The sequence below is a fragment of the Lotus japonicus genome, chromosome 6, assembly GCF_012489685.1.
Source record: "Lotus japonicus ecotype B-129 chromosome 6, LjGifu_v1.2".
NCBI lineage: Eukaryota > Viridiplantae > Streptophyta > Magnoliopsida > Fabales > Fabaceae > Lotus > Lotus japonicus.
This window is the reverse complement of record NC_080046.1, coordinates 18348196-18354382: the sequence shown is the minus strand read 5'-3', so window position 1 is coordinate 18354382 and position 6187 is coordinate 18348196. Positions and strand designations below refer to the sequence as shown.

General features: G+C 38.7%; 1 pseudogene; it reads right to left on the bottom strand.

Annotated features, from left to right (window-relative positions):
- Window positions 1-133: 133 nt before the first annotated feature.
- On the bottom strand, window positions 134-1570 carry LOC130725038 (BTB/POZ domain-containing protein POB1-like; annotated as a pseudogene).
- Window positions 1571-6187: the final 4617 nt, after the last annotated feature.

Genomic DNA, 6187 nt, shown 5'->3' with positions numbered 1-6187 from the left:
ACTAGCATATAATCAAGTGCATAGTGCCTTAGTATTATTAAAGTTGTACACAGGATACATAAGTAGTTTAACAGAAATAAGAAATTAAAAGGCTACCAACTAAAATAAAAAATTCATAGACAGAAATAGGGCATCAACATTTGATGGTGAGCTCGGCTAAGATGGAGAACACCGTTAATGAAAAAAGACTATCATCAGTAATGAAGTAATCCCATGGCATCGCAGCAAACAAGTTTTTACCAACAACCTTCCCTCCAGTAAATGTATAATTGTCTTTGTACTCCCTAACAAACTCCTCTTTGCGCTTGGACCTTGCAGCAAATTCATAGTCCACAGCTAAGCTTACTGAACTATTTTCCTTCATTCCAAGAACAGCCCAAAGCAATGGAAAGAGCCCTCCTCCTGTTCATCCATGTTGCATTGGACTGATAGAAAAAACTCTTGTCCGCTCAAATGGAATGCCTGAGAATACAGTCGGCCAGATGGAAACAAAGTGGCACACTCCTCCTTCTTCAGATCCCAGTACACCACACGCTGCAACAAGGTGGCACATTCAAGTGTTACCACCTTGACAGGGCGATGCTTATATGCCCTCCCCACAAAACGACAATGGTTCAACTCTACTGCTGCTAGGGACTGTTGACGTTGGAGATGTAGAGGCTTTGCCTTGAAAATTAGAGCTTCAACTACAAGCGGTCTAAATTCATCACATGTTAAGACCTCCTTAAGTTTTTGGCATGTCATATAAGGGAAGCGAATTAAATGTGCAAGCCTAGCCAGAACTAGTGAGCGCTCTTTGCTCTTTGTTCTGTTTGGTGTAATGTTGTCTAGCCCATTGTAATACAAAGTCACATACAAAATCTTCTGAATCAACCTGGAGATGATCACTAGCCAAGACTAGCTCAATTCCAGAAAAAGGAAAGCCCATAACCTCTTCTGTTAAATCCTTGTATCGATCAAGGAGATACTGCTTTGCAGCATCAAACAGTGGTTGGAGGATTGAATCCGTGTGGGGAAGCTGGTGCTCCAGGTACAGTAATGCAAAGTCGGTTGTCATGGGCGAATTTCGCAATAACCAATTAGTACAATATCTGAGGCATGAAGGAACAACAAATTTATCAGCAGCTATAAGCACATGGAAAACCGCAGGTGGTGCAGAAATATTCAATTTATTGGTGTATATAAAACTGAGTAGCTCCATGAGGGCATCTTCTTCAGATGCATTAATCCTGAGCGTAATGTGTCCCTGTTCCGACTCCCTCATCCCATTAGAAAAAAGCTTGTGGAAGAAAGGGCTTTTAGCAGCCAGGATAACAGAACTGATATACAATGTTTTAACCCTAACAACTGTACCTGCACCTGAAGGAATTTGATTCCCGTTCAAAACTTGTTCATCGGGAAATGCAGAAACTTGTTCATCGGGAAATGCAGTAAGGTCCAAAACCTCTTCGAGTCTTCTCGTGCAGGAATCAGGTATGATCTCAATCCGGAGAACCCTATCCGAGAAATGGCTGTCATTGAAAGCGAAGCCAAAATCAAATTCAGCACCACCGGATCGCTCAGACTCCATCACCGAGATCCGACCTCCTTCCGTCAGTCAGCAGCGAAGTGGGAGAGGATTTATATAAGAGAGAAGACGAAACCCTAGAAATAATGGACTATGACTCACAAGGATGTTAAATATTTTAGGTTAATGTTCTATCGTTTTCTTTATTGTTTGGGCCCAATCTTATCTTGATACAATTCAAAAAAACAAAATAAATAGGCTTTGATATTTTACATTTATATGAACTAGTGTTTTTTGTATTTGATACATTAATCAATACATTGATAAATATAATAAACAACAAATGAAAATATAAGAGTCTGAAATGATGCGTAAAGTGGACAAAAAGTCTTAAATTGAAACATTTGTTGCATAAATTGAAATTCGTACAATTAAGTAGCTAATAAAAATATTGCTTTACCAAATCTCAAATTCTACTAAATATATCAGGGGATGGTTTAATGATGACTAATAAATAATAGCTGATTTAATCTACAGTGAAAAAGAGAAAATATTTTTATGAACGTGATTATGCAAGTTCGTTTTCAACAGTAAATAAACAAAGCTTGATTCAGATCAAGAGAAAATCGTTTCACATCTATCTATCTATCTATCTATCTATCTATCTATCTATCTATCTATACTATACTATACTATACTATACTATACTATACTATATACTATACTATACTATACTATACTATACTATACTATACTATATATAAAAGCAGAGTTTCTGCCGCCTTGAGGGCAAACTGGTCATTCAATAATCCATTACACTACACCTATTTTCAGCATGGGTATTTTAGTAAAAATTCACATAGTTTTTCAAAGATTCAATCCTGACCGTTGATAACTTTGTGACAACTCTTCAACTTCAGGAGAAAAGTCAGTTTCATAGTAATCTCATTGTCTTTTGGCATTCCAAAATGAATTCACTAAGCTCAATTTTTTAGAACATTTGAAGAGACCTTCAATCTTCTTCAGTTTTTTAGACCTTCAATCTTCTTTAAACCTTAAACTACGAGTATAAATACCCTTTGCTCCATACTATTTTTTGTGGTTTTCTTACCTTTATTTTGCTTCTTATTTGGTTTAAAGTAGATCAATCATTTACCCTTCAAGCTTGATCAAGCTTCCAAATGGTGAATGTTCTTCCATGTACTTTTTGCATTTCCCTTCTATTTTATCATTTTTTTTTATGTTTTCTCATTTTTTTAAAAAGTGAGTGGGTCTACAATGACTTGAGCTTCTAATTTCGAATATTATCGTTTGGTTTTTCTTAATTTCAGGTTCCAATTGTGCGAGTGGAGAAGAGTGTAAGATCAAGTTTTGATCGAGTAGTACAACTCTATGTTTTGATGATTACAAGTTAACCTTTTGATATGAACAATTGTGGTACTCTAACGTGTTTTTCTGAGTGTGCTATTTACAGGCTCTGACCTCAACTCAATCTCACACAAATCAGAAGCACTGTGTATAAAGAGTAACCCAAGCAACGCTTTCGCATTCACCATGTTCAGTATGAACAGTGGAAAAGCTTCAGAAGTTCTGAAGCTATACAAACTCTGATGTGGACTCAGTCGCTAGAAGCTCTGAAGATCCAGAAGTTCTGATAACCAAGAAACACTGAAGGTTCAGATGTTCTGATGGTGTAGAAGACTCTGAAGATCCAGAAGCTGAATAGTGGAAACTCTGAAGTCCAGAAGCAAGAAACTCTGAAGGCCATGTTCTTCCCTCTGAGTTCAGAATCAGAAGATACAATGGTCAGAGGATCTGTGCTTTCCCTCTGACTCTGATCAACCGGCTTCACAAGTTCCAATATGAAGTATTCCCCTGATCAGAAGTCTCCTAGGTTAAAAGGTCAAGTCGCTATCCAAGTACAAAAGCAAGTGTACCTTCCTGACGACCTACCTAACGTTCTCAGCCACAGCAGAAGCTGGATTTTCCAGAACTGCCCTCCAACGGTAGCATTTCCCATGCAACGCTCAACCCTAATCCTTGGAGTATATATAGAGGCTGAAGATTGAAAGAAGCGGTGTAGAAGTAACACATACGCGCAAGACATATTCAAAATATTCTAAGCTTCTTTCATCTGAAATTCATTGAGTTTACTATTAGCTTTTTAGAAGCAAATCTCTTGTAAACATTTCTTTGATAAACAGTTTGTTTAGTTCCTTTAGGAGATCAAGGTTGATCGGATCCTAGAGAAGACTAAGAGAGTGAATCTTAGTGTGAGCTAAGTCAGTGTAATTGTTAGTCACTTGTAGGTTTCAAGTGCAGTTGTAACTCTTACCTGATTAGTGGATTGCCTTCATTCTAAGAAGGAAGAAATCACCTTAACGGGTGGACTGGAGTAGCTTGAGTGATTTATCAAGTGAACCAGGATAAAATCCTTGTGTGCTTCTCTATCTCTTATCTTTAGCACTTAAGTTCTCGAAAGATTTGTCAAAATCTTTAAGGTGGAAGTTTTGTACTGAAAACGTTATTCAAACCCCCCCCCCTTCTACCGTTTTTCATACCTTCAAAGAGGACAAATGAGTTTGTTATGAGAAAACAAGCATTTTGAATAGAGCTCACGAGAGACGTTGAGAATATGAGTTTAGAAGAACTCATCAGCATTTTGAAATGCCATGAGCTGAAGCGCTCAGAGATGCAAGATCTGAGGAAAAAAGTCCATAGCCTTGAAATCCAAATCTGAAAAGGCTAAGGTTGAGAAGTCAAAGGCTCTTCAAGCTGAAGAAGAAGAATCTGAAGAAGCATCAGAAGATCTGATGAAGATGAGCTGACTCTGATCTCCAAGAGACTCAACCGCATCTGGAAGCACAGGCAGAGCAAGTTCAAAGGCTCTGGAAAGGCAAAAGGAAAGTATGAGTCCTCAGGCCAGAAGAAGTCTTCAATCAAGGAAGTCACATGTTTTGAGTGCAAAGAATCTGGGCACTACAAAAGTGATTGTCCAAAGTTGAAGAAAGACAAGAGCCAAAGAAGCACTTCAAAGACCAAGAAGAGTCTGATGGTGACATTCGATGAATCAGAGTCAGAGGATGTTGAACTCTGATGGTGAAGTCCAAGGACTCATGGCCATTGTCAAAGACAAAGGAGCAGAGTCAAAGGAAGCTGTTGACTCTGACTCAGAATCAGAAGGAGATCCTAACTCAGACCGATGAAAATGAGGTATTTGCTTCTTTCTCTACCTCTGAACTGAAACATGCTTTGTCTGATATCATGGATAAGTATAACTCTTATTGTCTAAGCATAAAAAGTTGAAAAAGAACTTATCTGCTGTCTCCAAGACTCCTTCTGAACATGAGAAAATTATTTCTGATTTGAAAAATGAAAATCATGCTTTGGTAAATTCTAACTCTGTGCTTAAGAACCAGATTGCTAAGTTAGAAGAAATTGTTGCCTGTGATGCCTCTGATTGTAGAAATGAATCTAAGTATGAAAAGTCTTTTCAAAGATTCCTAGCTAAAAGCGTGGATAGAAGCTTAATGGCTTCAATGATCTATGGCGTAAGCAGAAATGGAATGCATGGCATTGGCTATTCTAAACCAATTAGAAATGAGCCTTCTGTGTCTAAAGCTAAATCCTTGTATGAATGCTTTGTTCCCTCTGGTACCATATTGCCTGATCCTGTACCTGCTAAAGTTGCTAAACATCCTCTTAAAAAGGGATCTTTCTCTATGACTAAATATCATGCAAATATTCCTTTAAAATATTATGTTGAGACACCCAAGGTGATCAGAACCTCTGGGGTAACTAACAAAAGAGGACCCAGAAAGTGGGTACCTAAGGACAAGATTATCTATGTTGCAGATATCCTTGATAGCTCCACTGAAACACCAATCATGGTATCTGGACAGTGGATGCTCGCGTCACATGACGGGAGAAAAGCGTATGTTCCGAGAGCTGAAACTTAAGCCTGGAGGCGAAGTTGGCTTCGGAGGAAATGAAAAGGGTAAAATTGTTGGTACTGGTACTATTTGTGTAGATAGTAGCCCATGCATTGATAATGTTTTATTGGTAGACGGCTTAACACATAACTTATTGTCTATAAGTCAATTAGCTGACAAGGGTTATGATGTTATATTCAATCAAAAGTCCTGCCGGGCTGTAAGTCAGATCGATGGCTCTGTTCTATTTAACAGCAAGAGGAAGAACAACATCTATAAGATCAGATTATCTGAGTTGGAGGCTCAGAATGTGAAGTGCCTTCTGTCTGTTAATGAAGAGCAGTGGGTATGGCATAGACGGTTAGGGCATGCCAGTATGAGAAAGATTTCTCAGCTGAGCAAGCTAAACCTTGTCAGGGGCTTACCCAATCTGAAGTTCGCTTCAGACGCTCTTTGTGAAGCATGTCAGAAAGGCAAATTCACAAAAGTCCCTTTCAAGGCAAAGAATGTTGTCTCAACCTCAAGGCCGTTGGAACTTCTGCATATCGACCTTTTTGGACCAGTGAAAACTGAGTCTATAGGTGGCAAGAGATATGGGATGGTTATCGTTGATGACTATAGCCGCTGGACATGGGTAAAGTTTCTAACCCGCAAGGATGAGTCTCATGCTGTGTTCTCTACCTTCATTGCTCAAGTGCAAAACGAGAAGGCTTGTAGGATTGTGCGTGTCAGAAGTGACCATGGTGGA